Here is a 14,985-nt window from a genome sequence, read left to right on the forward strand (position 1 = left end):
TCAGTTGGACAAGAAATGCGACCAGCGAAACCGTGCAAAAAAAGGCGTTTCTATGATAGTAATTATCTTCAAACCATGTTCCGTGTGCATGGAACTTTAGATATCAATTACAGGCGCCGATTTGCGACACGGCACTGCGAAAGCATGTGTCCTTGCGATGGTGGTATAGTGGTAAGCATAGCTGCCTTCCAAGCAGTTGACCCGGGTTCGATTCTCGGCCATCGCATGCTGTACTTTTGAGTTATACTTGTGTATATGCAGTTTCATTCACAACTAAAGCTCTCAGAGGGCAATGGCCAAACTGTCAAACAGTTGAGTATTAGAGCATTTGAACTAATCCTCTTGGCAGATCGCATGATTGCGGAGTGACAGGTATGAAACAGCCCCATAACATGAATTAGTGAATGCTGTTCACCCACTATAACAAGAATCAACAAAGTACATGACGCTGACGTGAAGTTGAACACGCAACTTTCTGATCTGGAGTCAGACGCGCTACCGTTGCGCCACAGAGGCAGCCCGAGTGGTCCGGTCCGATGGCGCTGTGTTACGTTATAGAAGAAACGCTCAAATAAGCTCTATTTTCAGAATCAAAAAGGTTTTCTGGCAATTGTCAGTGAACAAAATTCCCAAACTACAAGCGTACTTGGGTGGTAAGGTGCAGCATAGCATTTTAGCCTAAGTCCAAGATGTTTATAACACATGAGATTATTCAGCAACGCCTTGACAGGGATGACTAATGAGGCCAAAGAGTTCTTTTGGGGTCTCCCCACGTAGATTTAAATCCTGAGAGTAATGGCTTCTTCTGCTCAAGTGTGTGATGGGATTTTGTTTACTTTGCCAGTGCCCCATTTTTAAGCCTATGGCTTTTGATTTCTTTCGATCGATCGATTGATCGATCTTTGCAAAGTAAATAAGTATTCAACTGCGGACTCTTGATTGACATTGCCATCCCTCTGAACTTTAGAAGCATGCGCTTTGGCCTCAAAACTCCTCCTACTTTTGGCGGCAGGAAAAAAAGGCTACAACCCATACACACGCACAAGAAAAGGTTCCGATGGCGCTGTGTTACGTTATAGAAGAAACGTTTAAATAAGCTCTACTTTCAGAATCAAAATGGTTTTCTGGCAATTGTCAGTGAACAAAATTCCCAAACTACAAGCGTACTTGGGTGGTAAGGTGCAGCATAGCATTTTAGCCTAAGTCCAAGATGTTTATAACACATGAGATTATTCAGCAACGCCTTGACAGGGATGACTAATGAGGCCAAAGAGTTCTTTTGGGGTCTCCCCACGTAGATTTAAATCCTGAGAGTAATGGCTTCTTCTGCTCAAGTGTGTGATGGGATTTTGTTTACTTTGCCAGTGCCCCATTTCTAAGCCTATGGCTTTTGATTTCTTTCGATCGATCGATCGATCGATCTTTGCAAAGTAAATAAGTATTCAACTGCGGACTCTTGATTGACATTGCCATCCCTCTGAACTTTAGAAGCATGCGCTTTGGCCTCAAAACTCCTCCTACTTTTGGCGGCAGGAAAAAAAGGCTACAACCCATACACACGCACAAGAAAAGGTTCCGATGGCGCTGTGTTACGTTATAGAAGAAACGTTTAAATAAGCTCTATTTTCAGAATCAAAAAGGTTTTCTGGCAATTGTCAGTGAACAAAATTCCCAAACTACAAGCGTAAATGGGTGGTAAGGTGCAGCATAGCATTTTAGCCTAAGTCCAAGATGTTTATAACACATGAGATTATTCAGCAACGCCTTGACAGGGATGACTAATGAGGCCAAAGAGTTCTTTTGGGGTCTCCCCACGTAGATTTAAATCCTGAGAGTAATGGCTTCTTCTGCTCAAGTGTGTGATGGGATTTTGTTTACTTTGCCAGTGCCCCATTTTTAAGCCTATGGCTTTTGATTTCTTTCGATCGATCGATCGATCGATCTTTGCAAAGTAAATAAGTATTCAACTGCGGACTCTTGATTGACATTGCCATCCCTCTGAACTTTAGAAGCATGCGCTTTGGCCTCAAAACTCCTCCTACTTTTGGCGGCAGGAAAAAAAGGCTACAACCCATACACACGCACAAGAAAAGGTTCCCATAAGCAGCTAATGAGTTGTTGTGGCCGAGTGGTTAAGGCGATGGACTAGAAATCCATTAGCAATTTCCCGCGCAGGTTCGAATCCTGCCAACAACGTGGTTCATGTTGTTCCCGTATGGGCCCCTGCTGGCAGGCCATTTGGCGGAAGTAAAGAATCCCTTGTTGGCTTTTGACCAGGGCCAGATTTAGAATATGTATTTTATGAAAGCTAAACTCAAACGGAAGCGCTGCCGACAGACATCACACAGCCCTGCTCTTGACGTTCGGCATGAGAACTGGCAGCGGTGGAATTTGAACCCACGCCTCCGAAGAGACTGGAGCCTAAATCCAGCGCCTTAGACCACTCGGCCACGCTACCTGTTGCTCAGTTGGACAAGAAATGCGACCAGCGAAACCGTGCAAAAAAAGGCGTTTCTATGATAGTAATTATCTTCAAACCATGTTCCGTGTGCATGGAACTTTAGATATCAATTACAGGCGCCGATTTGCGACACGGCACTGCGAAAGCATGTGTCCTTGCGATGGTGGTATAGTGGTAAGCATAGCTGCCTTCCAAGCAGTTGACCCGGGTTCGATTCTCGGCCAACGTATGCTGTACTTTTGAGTTATACTTGTGTATATGCAGTTTCATTCACAACTAAAGCTCTCAGAGGGCAATGGCCAAACTGTCAAACAGTTGAGTATTAGAGCATTTGAACTAATCCTCTTGGCAGATCGCATGATTGCGGAGTGACAGGTATGAAACAGCCCCATAACATGAATTAGTGAATGCTGTTCACCCACTATAACAAGAATCAACAAAGTACATGACGCTGACGTGAAGTTGAACACGCAACTTTCTGATCTGGAGTCAGACGCGCTACCGTTGCGCCACAGAGGCAGCCCGAGTGGTCCGGTCCGATGGCGCTGTGTTACGTTATAGAAGAAACGCTCAAATAAGCTCTATTTTCAGAATCAAAAAGGTTTTCTGGCAATTGTCAGTGAACAAAATTCCCAAACTACAAGCGTACTTGGGTGGTAAGGTGCAGCATAGCATTTTAGCCTAAGTCCAAGATGTTTATAACACATGAGATTATTCAGCAACGCCTTGACAGGGATGACTAATGAGGCCAAAGAGTTCTTTTGGGGTCTCCCCACGTAGATTTAAATCCTGAGAGTAATGGCTTCTTCTGCTCAAGTGTGTGATGGGATTTTGTTTACTTTGCCAGTGCCCCATTTTTAAGCCTATGGCTTTTGATTTCTTTCGATCGATCGATTGATCGATCTTTGCAAAGTAAATAAGTATTCAACTGCGGACTCTTGATTGACATTGCCATCCCTCTGAACTTTAGAAGCATGCGCTTTGGCCTCAAAACTCCTCCTACTTTTGGCGGCAGGAAAAAAAGGCTACAACCCATACACACGCACAAGAAAAGGTTCCGATGGCGCTGTGTTACGTTATAGAAGAAACGTTTAAATAAGCTCTATTTTCAGAATCAAAAAGGTTTTCTGGCAATTGTCAGTGAACAAAATTCCCAAACTACAAGCGTACTTGGGTGGTAAGGTGCAGCATAGCATTTTAGCCTAAGTCCAAGATGTTTATAACACATGAGATTATTCAGCAACGCCTTGACAGGGATGACTAATGAGGCCAAAGAGTTCTTTTGGGGTCTCCCCACGTAGATTTAAATCCTGAGAGTAATGGCTTCTTCTGCTCAAGTGTGTGATGGGATTTTGTTTACTTTGCCAGTGCCCCATTTTTAAGCCTATGGCTTTTGATTTCTTTCGATCGATCGATTGATCGATCTTTGCAAAGTAAATAAGTATTCAACTGCGGACTCTTGATTGACATTGCCATCCCTCTGAACTTTAGAAGCATGCGCTTTGGCCTAAAAACTCCTCCTACTTTTGGCGGCAGGAAAAAAAGGCTACAACCCATACACACGCACAAGAAAAGGTTCCGATGGCGCTGTGTTACGTTATAGAAGAAACGTTTAAATAAGCTCTATTTTCAGAATCAAAAAGGTTTTCTGGCAATTGTCAGTGAACAAAATTCCCAAACTACAAGCGTACTTGGGTGGTAAGGTGCAGCATAGCATTTTAGCCTAAGTCCAAGATGTTTATAACACATGAGATTATTCAGCAACGCCTTGACAGGGATGACTAATGAGGCCAAAGAGTTCTTTTGGGGTCTCCCCACGTAGATTTAAATCCTGAGAGTAATGGCTTCTTCTGCTCAAGTGTGTGATGGGATTTTGTTTACTTTGCCAGTGCCCCAATTTTAAGCCTATGGCTTTTGATTTCTTTCGATCGATCGATCGATCTTTGCAAAGTAAATAAGTATTCAACTGCGGACTCTTGATTGACATTGCCATCCCTCTGAACTTTAGAAGCATGCGCTTTGGCCTAAAAACTCCTCCTACTTTTGGCGGCAGGAAAAAAAGGCTACAACCCATACACACGCACAAGAAAAGGTTCCCATAAGCAGCTAATGAGTTGTTGTGGCTGAGTGGTTAAGGCGATGGACTAGAAATCCATTGGCAAATTCCCGCGCAGGTTCGAATCCTGCCAACAACGTGGTTCATGTTGTTCCCGTATGGGCCCCTGCTGGCAGGCCATTTGGCGGAAGTAAAGAATCCCTTGTTGGCTTTTGACCAGGGCCAGATTTAGAATATGTATTTTATGAAAGCTAAACTCAAACGGAAGCGCTGCCGACAGACATCACACAGCCCTGCTCTTGACGTTCGGCATGAGAACTGGCAGCGGTGGAATTTGAACCCACGCCTCCGAAGAGACTGGAGCCTAAATCCAGCGCCTTAGACCACTCGGCCACGCTACCTGTTGCTCAGTTGGACAAGAAATGCGACCAGCGAAACCGTGCAAAAAAAGGCGTTTCTATGATAGTAATTATCTTCAAACCATGTTCCGTGTGCATGGAACTTTAGATATCAATTACAGGCGCCGATTTGCGACACGGCACTGCGAAAGCATGTGTCCTTGCGATGGTGGTATAGTGGTAAGCATAGCTGCCTTCCAAGCAGTTGACCCGGGTTCGATTCTCGGCCATCGCATGCTGTACTTTTGAGTTATACTTGTGTATATGCAGTTTCATTCACAACTAAAGCTCTCAGAGGGCAATGGCCAAACTGTCAAACAGTTGAGTATTAGAGCATTTGAACTAATCCTCTTGGCAGATCGCATGATTGCGGAGTGACAGGTATGAAACAGCCCCATAACATGAATTAGTGAATGCTGTTCACCCACTATAACAAGAATCAACAAAGTACATGACGCTGACGTGAAGTTGAACACGCAACTTTCTGATCTGGAGTCAGACGCGCTACCGTTGCGCCACAGAGGCAGCCCGAGTGGTCCGGTCCGATGGCGCTGTGTTACGTTATAGAAGAAACGCTCAAATAAGCTCTATTTTCAGAATCAAAAAGGTTTTCTGGCAATTGTCAGTGAACAAAATTCCCAAACTACAAGCGTACTTGGGTGGTAAGGTGCAGCATAGCATTTTAGCCTAAGTCCAAGATGTTTATAACACATGAGATTATTCAGCAACGCCTTGACAGGGATGACTAATGAGGCCAAAGAGTTCTTTTGGGGTCTCCCCACGTAGATTTAAATCCTGAGAGTAATGGCTTCTTCTGCTCAAGTGTGTGATGGGATTTTGTTTACTTTGCCAGTGCCCCATTTTTAAGCCTATGGCTTTTGATTTCTTTCGATCGATCGATTGATCGATCTTTGCAAAGTAAATAAGTATTCAACTGCGGACTCTTGATTGACATTGCCATCCCTCTGAACTTTAGAAGCATGCGCTTTGGCCTAAAAACTCCTCCTACTTTTGGCGGCAGGAAAAAAAGGCTACAACCCATACACACGCACAAGAAAAGGTTCCGATGGCGCTGTGTTACGTTATAGAAGAAACGTTTAAATAAGCTCTATTTTCAGAATCAAAAAGGTTTTCTGGCAATTGTCAGTGAACAAAATTCCCAAACTACAAGCGTACTTGGGTGGTAAGGTGCAGCATAGCATTTTAGCCTAAGTCCAAGATGTTTATAACACATGAGATTATTCAGCAACGCCTTGACAGGGATGACTAATGAGGCCAAAGAGTTCTTTTGGGGTCTCCCCACGTAGATTTAAATCCTGAGAGTAATGGCAATTTCCCGCGCAGGTTCGAATCCTGCCAACAACGTGGTTCATGTTGTTCCCGTATGGGCCCCTGCTGGCAGGCCATTTGGCGGAAGTAAAGAATCCCTTGTTGGCTTTTGACCAGGGCCAGATTAAGAATATGTATTTTATGAAAGCTAAACTCAAACGGAAGCGCTGCCGACAGACATCACACAGCCCTGCTCTTGACGTTCGGCATGAGAACTGGCAGCGGTGGAATTTGAACCCGCGCCTCCGAAGAGACTGGAGCCTAAATCCAGCGCCTTAGACCACTCGGCCACGCTACCTGTTGCTCAGTTGGACAAGAAATGCGACCAGCGAAACCGTGCAAAAAAAGGCGTTTCTAAGATAGTAATTATCTTCAAACCATGTTCCGTGTGCATGGAACTTTAGATATCAATTACAGGCGCCGATTTGCGACACGGCACTGCGAAAGCATGTGTCCTTGCGATGGTGGTATAGTGGTAAGCATAGCTGCCTTCCAAAGCAGTTGACCCGGGTTCGATTCTCGGCCATCGCATGCTGTACTTTTGAGTTATACTTGTGTATATGCAGTTTCATTCACAACTAAAGCTCTCAGAGGGCAATGGCCAAACTGTCAAACAGTTGAGTATTAGAGCATTTGAACTAATCCTCTTGGCAGATCGCATGATTGCGGAGTGACAGGTATGAAACAGCCCCATAACATGAATGAGTGAATGCTGTTCACCCACTATAACAAGAATCAACAAAGTACATGACGCTGACGTGAAGTTGAACACGCAACTTTCTGATCTGGAGTCAGACGCGCTACCGTTGCGCCACAGAGGCAGCCCGAGTGGTCCGGTCCGATGGCGCTGTGTTACGTTATAGAAGAAACGCTCAAATAAGCTCTATTTTCAGAATCAAAAAGGTTTTCTGGCAATTGTCAGTGAACAAAATTCCCAAACTACAAGCGTACTTGGGTGGTAAGGTGCAGCATAGCATTTTAGCCTGAGTCCAAGATGTTTATAACACATGAGATTATTCAGCAACGCCTTGACAGGGATGACTAATGAGGCCAAAGAGTTCTTTTGGGGTCTCCCCACGTAGATTTAAATCCTGAGAGTAATGGCTTCTTCTGCTCAAGTGTGTGATGGGATTTTGTTTACTTTGCCAGTGCCCCATTTTTAAGCCTATGGCTTTTGATTTCTTTCGATCGATCGATTGATCGATCTTTGCAAAGTAAATAAGTATTCAACTGCGGACTCTTGATTGACATTGCCATCCCTCTGAACTTTAGAAGCATGCGCTTTGGCCTCAAAACTCCTCCTACTTTTGGCGGCAGGAAAAAAAGGCTACAACCCATACACACGCACAAGAAAAGGTTCCGATGGCGCTGTGTTACGTTATAGAAGAAACGTTTAAATAAGCTCTATTTTCAGAATCAAAAAGGTTTTCTGGCAATTGTCAGTGAACAAAATTCCCAAACTACAAGCGTACTTGGGTGGTAAGGTGCAGCATAGCATTTTAGCCTAAGTCCAAGATGTTTATAACACATGAGATTATTCAGCAACGCCTTGACAGGGATGACTAATGAGGCCAAAGAGTTCTTTTGGGGTCTCCCCACGTAGATTTAAATCCTGAGATAATGGCTTCTTCTGCTCAAGTGTGTGATGGGATTTTGTTTACTTTGCCAGTGCCCCATTTTTAAGCCTATGGCTTTTGATTTCTTTCGATCGATCGATTGATCGATCTTTGCAAAGTAAATAAGTATTCAACTGCGGACTCTTGATTGACATTGCCATCCCTCTGAACTTTAGAAGCATGCGCTTTGGCCTAAAAACTCCTCCTACTTTTGGCGGCAGGAAAAAAAGGCTACAACCCATACACACGCACAAGAAAAGGTTCCGATGGCGCTGTGTTACGTTATAGAAGAAACGTTTAAATAAGCTCTATTTTCAGAATCAAAAAGGTTTTCTGGCAATTGTCAGTGAACAAAATTCCCAAACTACAAGCGTACTTGGGTGGTAAGGTGCAGCATAGCATTTTAGCCTAAGTCCAAGATGTTTATAACACATGAGATTATTCAGCAACGCCTTGACAGGGATGACTAATGAGGCCAAAGAGTTCTTTTGGGGTCTCCCCACGTAGATTTAAATCCTGAGAGTAATGGCTTCTTCTGCTCAAGTGTGTGATGGGATTTTGTTTACTTTGCCAGTGCCCCAATTTTAAGCCTATGGCTTTTGATTTCTTTCGATCGATCGATTGATCGATCTTTGCAAAGTAAATAAGTATTCAACTGCGGACTCTTGATTGACATTGCCATCCCTCTGAACTTTAGAAGCATGCGCTTTGGCCTCAAAACTCCTCCTACTTTTGGCGGCAGGAAAAAAAGGCTACAACCCATACACACGCACAAGAAAAGGTTCCGATGGCGCTGTGTTACGTTATAGAAGAAACGTTTAAATAAGCTCTATTTTCAGAATCAAAAAGGTTTTCTGGCAATTGTCAGTGAACAAAATTCCCAAACTACAAGCGTACTTGGGTGGTAAGGTGCAGCATAGCATTTTAGCCTAAGTCCAAGATGTTTATAACACATGAGATTATTCAGCAACGCCTTGACAGGGATGACTAATGAGGCCAAAGAGTTCTTTTGGGGTCTCCCCACGTAGATTTAAATCCTGAGAGTAATGGCTTCTTCTGCTCAAGTGTGTGATGGGATTTTGTTTACTTTGCCAGTGCCCCAATTTTAAGCCTATGGCTTTTGATTTCTTTCGATCGATCGATCTTTGCAAAGTAAATAAGTATTCAACTGCGGACTCTTGATTGACATTGCCATCCCTCTGAACTTTAGAAGCATGCGCTTTGGCCTCAAAACTCCTCCTACTTTTGGCGGCAGGAAAAAAAGGCTACAACCCATACACACGCACAAGAAAAGGTTCCCATAAGCAGCTAATGAGTTGTTGTGGCCGAGTGGTTAAGGCGATGGACTAGAAATCCATTGGCAACTTCCCGCGCAGGTTCGAATCCTGCCAACAACGTGGTTCATGTTGTTCCCGTATGGGCCCCTGCTGGCAGGCCATTTGGCGGAAGTAAAGAATCCCTTGTTGGCTTTTGACCAGGGCCAGATTAAGAATATGTATTTTATGAAAGCTAAACTCAAACGGAAGCGCTGCCGACAGACATCACACAGCCCTGCTCTTGACGTTCGGCATGAGAACTGGCAGCGGTGGAATTTGAACCCGCGCCTCCGAAGAGACTGGAGCCTAAATCCAGCGCCTTAGACCACTCGGCCACGCTACCTGTTGCTCAGTTGGACAAGAAATGCGACCAGCGAAACCGTGCAAAAAAAGGCGTTTCTAAGATAGTAATTATCTTCAAACCATGTTCCGTGTGCATGGAACTTTAGATATCAATTACAGGCGCCGATTTGCGACACGGCACTGCGAAAGCATGTGTCCTTGCGATGGTGGTATAGTGGTAAGCATAGCTGCCTTCCAAGCAGTTGACCCGGGTTCGATTCTCGGCCATCGCATGCTGTACTTTTGAGTTATACTTGTGTATATGCAGTTTCATTCACAACTAAAGCTCTCAGAGGGCAATGGCCAAACTGTCAAACAGTTGAGTATTAGAGCATTTGAACTAATCCTCTTGGCAGATCGCATGATTGCGGAGTGACAGGTATGAAACAGCCCCATAACATGAATGAGTGAATGCTGTTCACCCACTATAACAAGAATCAACAAAGTACATGACGCTGACGTGAAGTTGAACACGCAACTTTCTGATCTGGAGTCAGACGCGCTACCGTTGCGCCACAGAGGCAGCCCGAGTGGTCCGGTCCGATGGCGCTGTGTTACGTTATAGAAGAAACGCTCAAATAAGCTCTATTTTCAGAATCAAAAAGGTTTTCTGGCAATTGTCAGTGAACAAAATTCCCAAACTACAAGCGTACTTGGGTGGTAAGGTGCAGCATAGCATTTTAGCCTAAGTCCAAGATGTTTATAACACATGAGATTATTCAGCAACGCCTTGACAGGGATGACTAATGAGGCCAAAGAGTTCTTTTGGGGTCTCCCCACGTAGATTTAACCCTTTAGGCGCCAGAGATTATGGATGAAATAAATGTATAAATAAAAAACTTCCTGAGATACAGAGAACTGAAGCCGGGGCACAGCTCTGGGTCGGCAGTGCCCCTGGAGGCCCGTAGAAGCTCCACACTCCAGTTGATTCTTGGATAAAAGGGCACCCAGCCGGTCTCGAACTCGCGTGAGGCGGAGCAGGGATCATCCACCCCGCACACGGCCAGACTTTGCCCGGCCAGGGAGCACCTTCTGCGGGTCGGAGGCTCCGGGTCGGAGCCCCTGGAGCCTGGAGCCCTCACCGGGCCCCGAACTCGGCTGCCGGAGGCAGTGCAGTGCCTCATGGATAAAAGGGCACCCAGCCGGTCTCGAACTCGCGTGAGGCGGAGCAGGGATCATCCACCCCGCACACGGCCAGACTTTGCCCGGCCAGGGAGCACCTTCTGCGGGTCGGAGGCTCCGGGTCGGAGCCCCTGGAGCCTGGAGCCCTCACCGGGCCCCGAACTCGGCTGCCGGAGGCAGTGCAGTGCCTCATGGATAAAAGGGCACCCAGCCGGTCTCGAACTCGCGTGAGGCGGAGCAGGGATCATCCACCCCGCACACGGCCAGACTTTGCCCGGCCAGGGAGCACCTTCTGCGGGTCGGAGGCTCCGGGTCGGAGCCCCTGGAGCCTGGAGCCCTCACCGGGCCCCGAACTCGGCTGCCGGAGGCAGTGCAGTGCCTCATGGAGAAAAGGGCACCCAGCCGGTCTCGAACTCGCGTGAGGCGGAGCAGGGATCATCCACCCCGCACACGACCAGACTTTGCCCGGGGAAGGGCCACTCTGGCTGGGCATGGCCCCCACTGAGCACCCCCTGGAACCCCTGGAGCCCCCGGAGCACCTCCAGAGCCACCCCCCACTCCTCCAGACTCTGCCCGGGGAAGGGCCACTCTGGCTGGGCATGGCCTCCGCCGAGCACCCCCTGGAGCCCCCGGAGCACCTCCAGAGCCACCCCCCACTCCTCCAGACTCTGCCCGGGGAAGGGCCACTCTGGCTGGGCATGGCCTCCGCTGAGCACCCCCTGGAACCCCTGGAGCCCCCGGAGCACCTCCAGAGCCACCCCCCACTCCTCCAGACTCTGCCCGGGGAAGGGACACTCTGGCTGGGCATGGCCTCCACTGAGCACCCCCTGGAGCCCCCGGAGCACCTCCAGAGCCACCCCCCACTCTCCCCAGACTATGCCCGGGGAAGGGCCACTCTGGCTGGGCATGGCCTCCGCCGAGCACCCCCTGGAGCCCCCGGAGCACCTCCAGAGCCACCCCCCACTCCTCCAGACTCTGCCCGGGGAAGGGACACTCTGGCTGGGCATGGCCTCCACTGAGCACCCCCTGAAGCCCCCGGAGCACCTCCAGGGCCACCCCCCACTCTCCCCAGACTATGCCCGGGGAAGGGCCACTCTGGCTGGGCATGGCCTCCACTGAGCACCCCCTGGAGCCCCCGGAGCACCTCCAGAGCCACCCCCCACTCTCCCCAGACTATGCCCGGGGAAGGGCCACTCTGGCTGGGCATGGCCTCCGCCGAGCACCCCCTGGAACCCCTGGAGCCCCTCCAGAGCCACCCCCCACTCCTCCAGACTCACCCCGGGGAAGGGCCACTCTGGCTGGGCATGGCCTCCGCCGAGCACCCCCCTGGAACCCTGGAGCCCCTCCAGAGCCACCCCCCACTCCTCCAGACTCACCCCGGGGAAGGGCAACTCTGGCTGGGCATGGCCTCCGCTGAGCACCCCCTGGAACCCCTGGAGCCCCCGGAGCACCTCCAGAGCCACCCCCCACTCCTCCAGACTCTGCCCGGGGAAGGGCCACTCTGGCTGGGCATGGCCTCCACTGAGCACCCCCTGGAGCCCCCGGAGCACCTCCAGAGCCACCCCCCACTCTCCCCAGACTATGCCCGGGGAAGGGCCACTCTGGCTGGGCATGGCCTCCACCGAGCACCCCCTGGAACCCCTGGAGCCCCCGGAGCACCTCCAGAGCCACCCCCCACTCCTCCAGACTCTGCACGGGGAAGGGACACTCTGGCTGGGCATGGCCTCCACTGAGCACCCCCTGGAGCCCCCGGAGCACCTCCAGAGCCACCCCCCACTCTCCCCAGACTATGCCCGGGGAAGGGCCACTCTGGCTGGGCATGGCCTCCGCCGAGCACCACCTGGAACCCCTGGAGCCCCTCCAGAGCCACCCCCCACTCCTCCAGACTCACCCCGGGGAAGGGCAACTCTGGCTGGGCATGGCCCCCACTGAGCACCCCCTGGAACCCCTGGAGCCCCCGGAGCACCTCCAGAGCCACCCCCCACTCTCCCCAGATTCTGCCCGGGGAAGGGCCACTCTGGCTGGGCATGGCCTCCGCCGAGCACCCCCTGGAACCCCTGGAGCCCCTCCAGAGCCACCCCGCATTCCCCCAAACTCAGTCTGGGGACGGGCCACTCTTCCCCGGGTTGCAGGCTCTGGGACTCCGGGGATGACCACCGGGGACCAGGCCCTCCCTTCGAACCCGGGGACCCACACTTAAGCACCCCCACACGGGCTACACACCCTTGTTTCAGCCCCCTGGAGGTCCGTGCCCTTGGTACTATACCATGGAAGTCCGTGCCCTTGGTACTCCGACTGGAGTACCAAGGGAACGGCCCAGCACTCACCACAGAGGCTCGCGGCGGCCCCGGCCCACCTTTCGTCCCCGGGTACCCACACTTAAGCACCCCAACACGAGCTACACACCCTTGGTGCAGCCCCCTGGAAGTCCGTGCCCTTGGTACTCTGAGCCACTTTAAAAGATAAAAAGCACCAGGACCCCAAGGCCCTGGCTCCCCTGTCCCCTACACCACACTTGGAGGCAGGGCCCTTGCCCTCCACTGGCTGCCCCCGCGCCCAATGTACTCCATAACCGAAGAAGAGAGGGGGACCCGGAGGCCGGCCTACTAGGGTAACAGGTTTAATTTAGAGCCGGGGCTCTGGACCACAAATGCCAACAACCCCGCAGTGCGCAGGAGCCTTCGAAGCTGGATGAAACCAGAACGGGGCCCTACGATGGCGGTGACCAGCCAGTTGATAGCAAAGTGAGCCCTGGACAGGAGCTGCATTTGACAAACTCAGAGACGAGGAAGGGACCGGAGTCGGACCAAATATATCATCTGGCGCTGTGTCCAGCGTGAGGGTGAGCCAGCGCAAATCAGGACCACAAATGCCAACAACCCCGCAGTGCGCAGGAGCCTTCGAAGCTGGATGAAACCAGAACGGGGCCCTACGATGGCGGTGACCAGCCAGTTGATAGCAAAGTGAGCCCTGGACAGGCGCTGCATTTGACAAACTCAGAGACGAGGAAGGGACCGGAGTCGGACCAAATATATCATCTGGCGCTGTGTCCAGCGTGAGGGTGAGCCAGCGCAAATCAGGACCACAAATGCCAACAACCCCGCAGTGCGCAGGAGCCTTCGAAGCTGGATGAAACCAGAACGGGGCCCTACGATGGCGGTGACCAGCCAGTTGATAGCAAAGTGAGCCCTGGACAGGCGCTGCATTTGACAAACTCAGAGACGAGGAAGGGACCGGACTCGGACCAAAAATATGCGCCGGCCCTGCCCCCCGCCCCGCGCAGAGCCATCGGACACGTTGAGGCTGAAGGGGACTGGCGCAGAGCCCTTGGGCCCAGGGGCTAAGCGCAGCCATCATCCTTCAAGCCGCGCCTCCTGCTGCGCGGGGGTGAGTGACAATGGGCTCGGACTGTGGTTCCGTCGGACGCGTTGAGGCTGAAGGAGACTGGCGCAGAGCCCCTGTAACAGGGGCTAAGCGCAGCCATCATCCTCCAAGCCGCGCGTCCTTCAGTGCGGGGGTGAGTGACAGTGGGCCTGGACTGTTGTTCCACCGGAGGCGTTGAGGCTGAAGGGGACTGGTGCAGAGCCCCTGTGCCAGGGGCTAAGCGCAGCCATCATCCTCCAAGCCGCGCGTCCTTCTGCGCAGGGGTGAGTGACAGTGGACCCGGACTGTGTTCCCACCGGACGCGTTGAGGCTGAAGGGGACTGGCTCAGAGCCCCTGGCACAGGGGCTAAGCACAGCCATCATCCTTCAAGCCGCGCGTCCTTCAGTGCGGGGGTGAGTGACAGAGGGCCTGGACTGTTGTTCCACCGGACGCGTTGAGGCTGAAGGGGACTGGTGCAGAGCCCCTGTGCCAGGGGCTAAGCGCAGCCATCATCCTCCAAGCCGCGCGTCCTTCTGCGCAGGGGTGAGTGACAATGGACCCGGACTGTGTTCCCACCGGACGCGTTGAGGCTGAAGGGGACTGGCTCAGAGCCCCTGGCACAGGGGCTAAGCGCAGCCATCATCCTCCAAGCCGCGCGTCCTTCAGTGCGGGGGTGAGTGACAGTGGGCCTGGACTGTTGTTCCACCGGACGCGTTGAGGCTGAAGGGGACTGGTGCAGAGCCCCTGTGCCAGGGGCTAAGCGCAGCCATCATCCTCCAAGTCGCGCGTCCTTCTGCGCAGGGGTGAGTGACAGTGGACCCGGACTGTGTTCCCACCGGACGCGTTGAGGCTGAAGGGGACTGGCTCAGAGCCCCTGGCACAGGGGCTAAGCACAGCCATCATCCTTCAAGCCGCGCGTCCTTCAGTGCGGGGGTGAGTGACAGAGGGCCTGGACTGTTGTTCCACCGGACGCGTTGAGGC

The 14,985-nt window shown here is 51.2% G+C and overlaps 10 non-coding genes across 10 annotated transcripts; 6 read left to right on the forward strand and 4 right to left on the reverse strand.

The window, feature by feature from the left end:
* The first annotated feature begins 154 nt into the window (after positions 1 to 154).
* Positions 155 to 226, forward strand: trnag-ucc (transfer RNA glycine (anticodon UCC)). Its single transcript has one exon. It is a non-coding gene; the product is annotated as a tRNA-Gly (tRNA).
* A 1,888-nt stretch (positions 227 to 2,114) lies between these two features.
* On the forward strand, positions 2,115 to 2,196 carry trnas-aga (transfer RNA serine (anticodon AGA)). The gene has a single exon. It is a non-coding gene; the product is annotated as a tRNA-Ser (tRNA).
* A 180-nt stretch (positions 2,197 to 2,376) lies between these two features.
* On the reverse strand, positions 2,377 to 2,458 carry trnal-uag (transfer RNA leucine (anticodon UAG)). Its single transcript has one exon. It is a non-coding gene; the product is annotated as a tRNA-Leu (tRNA).
* A 2,116-nt stretch (positions 2,459 to 4,574) lies between these two features.
* Positions 4,575 to 4,656, forward strand: trnas-aga (transfer RNA serine (anticodon AGA)). The gene has a single exon. It is a non-coding gene; the product is annotated as a tRNA-Ser (tRNA).
* Positions 4,657 to 4,836: 180 nt separating this feature from the next.
* On the reverse strand, positions 4,837 to 4,918 carry trnal-uag (transfer RNA leucine (anticodon UAG)). The gene has a single exon. It is a non-coding gene; the product is annotated as a tRNA-Leu (tRNA).
* Positions 4,919 to 5,078: 160 nt separating this feature from the next.
* On the forward strand, positions 5,079 to 5,150 carry trnag-ucc (transfer RNA glycine (anticodon UCC)). Its single transcript has one exon. It is a non-coding gene; the product is annotated as a tRNA-Gly (tRNA).
* A 1,310-nt stretch (positions 5,151 to 6,460) lies between these two features.
* trnal-uag (transfer RNA leucine (anticodon UAG)) lies at positions 6,461 to 6,542 on the reverse strand. Its single transcript has one exon. It is a non-coding gene; the product is annotated as a tRNA-Leu (tRNA).
* A 2,633-nt stretch (positions 6,543 to 9,175) lies between these two features.
* On the forward strand, positions 9,176 to 9,257 carry trnas-aga (transfer RNA serine (anticodon AGA)). Its single transcript has one exon. It is a non-coding gene; the product is annotated as a tRNA-Ser (tRNA).
* Positions 9,258 to 9,437: 180 nt separating this feature from the next.
* Positions 9,438 to 9,519, reverse strand: trnal-uag (transfer RNA leucine (anticodon UAG)). The gene has a single exon. It is a non-coding gene; the product is annotated as a tRNA-Leu (tRNA).
* A 160-nt stretch (positions 9,520 to 9,679) lies between these two features.
* Positions 9,680 to 9,751, forward strand: trnag-ucc (transfer RNA glycine (anticodon UCC)). Its single transcript has one exon. It is a non-coding gene; the product is annotated as a tRNA-Gly (tRNA).
* The last annotated feature ends 5,234 nt before the right edge of the window (positions 9,752 to 14,985 follow it).

Source organism: Eucyclogobius newberryi, unplaced genomic scaffold (genome assembly GCF_026437365.1).
Source record: "Eucyclogobius newberryi isolate DKJ021-1_F unplaced genomic scaffold, fEucNew1.0.hap1 SCAF_36, whole genome shotgun sequence".
NCBI lineage: Eukaryota > Metazoa > Chordata > Actinopteri > Gobiiformes > Gobiidae > Eucyclogobius > Eucyclogobius newberryi.